Source organism: Limulus polyphemus, unplaced genomic scaffold, assembly GCF_000517525.1.
Source record: "Limulus polyphemus unplaced genomic scaffold, Limulus_polyphemus-2.1.2 Scaffold356, whole genome shotgun sequence".
Classification (NCBI taxonomy): Eukaryota; Metazoa; Arthropoda; class Merostomata; order Xiphosura; family Limulidae; genus Limulus; species Limulus polyphemus.
Window position 1 is genome coordinate 544,089 of NW_013665966.1, and position 5,479 is coordinate 549,567.

Genomic DNA, 5,479 nt, shown 5'->3' on the forward strand with positions numbered 1-5,479 from the left:
TATCTCTACATATAATTACGTCATCAACAGTGTAGTTGATGATGACAAAACCTTGTCGAAACGTTGTACATTTGCTGTCATGTTAAACTTATATTAAAGTTTTTCTTCATTACCCATTTAAGCCGTCTCCAGCCATTATTAATTTTTGTATAAGCTGACCTTCGTCCAGTTTAATCTGTATTTCTGACCACTTCTGTTTCGTCATTTTCCAGGCTTGACTTGACCCAACCACACCTGTGTTCTTCCCATTCTGCATTTATGTATATTTTTCCCAGTTTTTTCTATTAAAGCATGGAAAATTAAGTCACATAAAATCACCTGGAATGATTCCAATTTCGGAGTTTATATTCGATATCACTTCCCTCATGAGACAAAAGTAAAGGGAAGAACAAGCATTGATTGAATTTTGTGATGCCAAATTAATTAATCTATATTCAACATGCTTTGCAGAACTTGAGTGTTTGATTTCCCTAAACTGACTCTTGGTTATGGTCTTCACTGCATGGGTGAACTACCCAAAAAACAGTGGCAGGTGCCACCCCTGAATTTGTTTTTCTTCCATCCCGCCTCCCCTAAAATTTCCAATAAAAAAGTTTAATAAAATCAACATCCCCCACAAAATAATATCTTCAGTTACTAGGTAACCCTACACACGGAAAATTCACCAAACAAAATATTATATAATCTCTGGTTAACTTTTAGAGCTTTATCTTCAATAAGTTTCTCTCCACGTGTCTCTAAAAAATATCGCCCTCCAAGTCCATTTGTCTGTCACCCTTACGCCTTCCCACTTTCAAAATCCTGAAGTCAACACTACAAAAAAAAGCAGTTGAATTTAACTTTTAAAACTTCAAAGAAACATCAAACATTAATAAAATAAACATATGTTATTTTTTATGTAACTGAAGTATTGGTTAAGGGATTTACGTTTTTCTGAATTTTATAAAACTTTTCATTATTAAATATCTTTAGAATTTAACTGAGACCTTTTATTGCAGATGATAAGTGTTTTTGCAGAGATATTGAACAGTACAGAAAAGCCAACTACTTGAACATTTGTACAGAAATATTCACCCTCCTTTTCTCTCGATGAATGTCCTCCGCTGGGACAGCGATAAGTCTACGGATTTAAAACGCTAAAATCAGGGGTTCGATTCCCCTCTGTGGACACAACAGATAGCTCGATTTGGCTTTGCTATAAGAAAAACACACCCTCTCGATGTAAAAGATACTATTCTGTAAACGTGTTCAAACGATTTTGGATAATTTACTTCGATTACTGCAACTCATTTTTAATTATTCACTCAAAACAAATATCTGCGTTGTTATTGGAGAGGATCATCTACATTGTTTAGTTTCGTGTCTAAACAGTGTTTAAGGATTTTTTAATTCGACATGATCAAAGCGAGGTATTGAAATGTATAGTTTAATATTTTGATGTAACAGTTCTTTGGTGAGTAACGCTTTACACGTAAGTAAGTCTAGAAGCTTGTTTGTATTGTTTTTCTGAATTTCACGCAAAGCTACACGAGGGCTATCTGCGCTAGCCGTCCCTAATTTAGCAGTGTAAGACTAGAGGGAAGGCAGCTAGTCATCACCACCCACCGCCAACTCTTGGGCTACTCTTTTACCAACGAATAGTGGGATTGACCGTCACATTATAACGCCCCCACGGCTGAAAGGGCGAGCATGTTTGGTGTGACGGGGATTCGAACCCGCGACCCGCAGATTGCGAGTCGAATGCCCTAACCACCTGGCCATGCCAGGCCTTCTTATAATGCACTCACAGTCGTTAATACCCATTATGTCTAAATTTCTAATGGGTTAGTTTTCGTAGTACACTTTTACTGAGAACCCCCTAGAAGAAAAGTAAGTCTTAGATTTAAATCCTACAATCATGAGTCGGTCGTGCAGAAATATCCATGTTTTAATAGTACCTTTTAACAACAGAAAATTCGCTAGACCACTTTCTCATATTAAACTTAACATAAGTTTAGGGTTCAATCTCTTTCTTCGAAAAACGCAATGAAATTCTCAAAATGTTGTAATGGTGGTGATGAAAGGTTTTCCCAAAGAAGGTTACTTTTGCTGAGGGCCATTTCATTTTGACCTTGATTTGTACCGTAAGAATAGTTCATGACATCTAGAATACTCTGCCCACTTAGTAGAAATAACAATACATATTTTTCACTTATTTCAGCATGATTTAGTCGTTAGGGCGCTCAACTTACAAACTGGGGATCATGGAATCGAAACAAAAATTTACAATTTTAATCAAAATTACTACACATACATAGTTTAACTACGATGCTAAGTTTACATCATAATAAGTGCAATTTTTTTGTGAAATGTAAGAGGGGCAAATTCCTCCTCTTGCCCCTTCCTGAGGACGCCCCTGATTTCAGATGCTAATAAGGTGCTGCGTAAGTCATACTTTCGTGGTAAATTGAGTCCAGCGATCGAGCAACATTTGATATTTTTGCCTTACATAAAAAAATTGTGAGGATCTAATACTAATCAAATTTTGGCTAAATTGAAGTTTGATGGATAATTTAATCCCAGTGAAAAAGCAGCGCTTTAATCATGTCATCTTACTTTGGGAGATTTTGGGATTAAACTGGAAGTGCTGGGCAAATTGTAATATAAGTTGAAGTCCAGAGATAAAGCAGCGTTTTAGTTTCATTTTCACTCTACATTCGAGAAGTTGCTGTATTATTTTAATCACTCATACACTGCGTACAGGAATTTTCGACACTAACCAAATGTTGGTTGAATTACAATATGATAAAGCGAATCCTAGAAATACATTTTTTCGGTAATAATCAAGTGCTGAGTAAATTAATGTATTTTGGTAAATTGAATTACAGTAGTGAAATAGGATTTTGGTTATCGTTACGCTATATTTGTTATTCTATTATACTTTAGAATTGCTAGGTAAATTACGGTAAAATGAATAACTGTGATGAAGCAGTCTTTTAGTGACTCTTACCTACATTTGGGTATTTTCGAAAATAACAAAATAAAATAGCTAACTTATTGTGTTATTTTGAATTGAATCCCAAGAATAAAGCAGCGTTTTAAACACATTTACCTAATATTTGGGAGTTTCTGACATTAACCAAATACTGAAAAAATTGTAGTGTTATGCTATACTAAATCTCAGTAATGATTACTGTTACGTTACACTTAAGATTTTAATGTATTATGGTTAATTGTGTTTCAGTGATAAAGCAGCATCTTAGTTATTCTTACCTTACTTTTCAAGATTTTGGATACTAATCAAGTATTAGGTAAATCGTGTTATATTGTGGTTGTGTTCCAGTGATGAAACAGTATATAGATTCTCTTACCTTACCTTTGAGAATTTTCTATACAAACCAAATTATTTGTCAAATGGTATCAGATATTTTTTAATCTCTATTAATCGTAATAAAACACATTAATACTAATGTTAAAAGGCTTATTAATTTTCTCCCTGGAATCGATTTTATTTGATCTTAACTATGACTTCATAATAAACACTTACTTAAATGGTGATGATAAATTGTTGGAGTTAAACACACTTGTTAATGGGTCAAAATCCAACGCTGAGTAATTACAAGTTGTAAAATTGAAGTCAACAGGTGACAATGGTGCATCGAAATCAGAAAACCCCAAGTTATGGCCGCTGTCGCCGCCGGTACCTTGCAACGTGACGGGAGAGAGAGGGCGAAACATGTGCCCATTTGTAGGTATCCTCCATGTCTCTTGTCCGAGGTTTAGATTGTTGGGAGTGTTACATCCGTTCATGTTATAAAGTTATTCGTCGAGAAAACCTAAAAATGCAACCATATTAACCTTTACTTATTCAAAGTTTTCTCTTTAATATCAACTGGACCTCAAAAGATAAATTGTAAAGGAATCCATAAACATGTCTTAGCATATTCATTCCAAATTAACGAAACAAAACGTCTTCTAGAATAACTAAAATGTTTCCAGAGGCCTCGCTGAAAGCTCTTATAAGATATCACATTCAATCTGAAAGCTCTATAAAGGAATCGCGTATTGAATCCGTAGAATCTGAAGCCATTAACTGCTACTAATGTGTATATTATTTTTCAATATAGACATGTTTCAAGTAGACCCAATCACAAGTAACTTTACGTAATGTTCATTTTGTTGTCAGATAAGAATATTTAAAACACAACTTTCTTCATCAAAGATGAACCAAGGATTTAAATTGATTGATTATTCTTCAAAATCTGCACAAAAGTATAAAAGCTGAACTAACTATTATTTAATCCACGTAGTCTTTTTGGTTTTTTACCTTGACCAAGATTCTTAATCCCTGTAAACTCGTTCCGGCTTTTATTATTTTATCTTATTCAAAATTATTCTTAATCTATGGAAATTCGTTTCGGTTAAAATCTTTTTTCATCCATTATAGACTCGTTTTCGTTTTTACCTTTGTCAAAGAGATTCTTAATCCATGCAAACTCGTTTCGGTTTTCACCTTGGTCAAAGTCCTCCTTCATCTATATAAACTCGCGTCGGAATGTACCTTGAGCAAAGACCTTTTAATCCGTGCAAGGTCGTTTAGATTTTTGCATTGGTTTCATTGCAAAATTTTAAAATGATGTAACTCCAAGCAAAACTGGCAGTAACTAAGTTTGTGCAGTTTAAAGAAATCACAGCAAATTCAACTGAGTGATTAAAAAAGTTCGACATTATTATATTTGCCTTGTCAAACCTCATATTGAATGTTTTCCTACCTTATACTCAATTTATAACCATAGAGACTTCCTTCTCACTTTCTGAACGTTCAATTAGTATAAAACGTCATCCCTGTACCATTTTTGTTTTCTTTTAAAGAAAGTAGAGAATAAATCACATCACCGTGTTGTAAAAAAGTAATATTTGTACTAAGTTGACATCTGTGATAACATTGCGTCAAACTAGGAATTATATCTAGTTTACGATAAATTATCGACACAGGCCTTAGCAATTGCAGATAAGTGATCGAAAAGAAAAAAATAGAAGTACCACGATGCTCCAATCATTGCTTTTCATTCTGTGATGTGAAAATGTGATTCGTCGGTCGCTTTACAAGTTCGACTAATCACGAAACTCATGTTTTGGAAAGGCGGGGGTGCTGACGTTGATTAAATTTTCATCTTTGAGTTGTTCACTTTGTTTCGTACGATGTCACTGGATAAAAATTTTGAAAATAATTTCGCAATTAAACTAGGAAATATTGATGATTAAAAACGTCAATGATATACCCTCAAAATCTCTGAAAATCCATTAGATAATAAAACTTTATAAGCAATTAACTATTTTGCGTTTTATTGCAAATTTTCAACGAACAATGTTTAAATCCGTTCAGGTTTAAACAAGCTATTTTGAAATTGTCATTTTGTCTATATTTTATTTAGTTTCTTGTCCAATTGAAACATTATATTTGATAACGAACTTTAAATTGTCACGGTCTAAGCTTGTT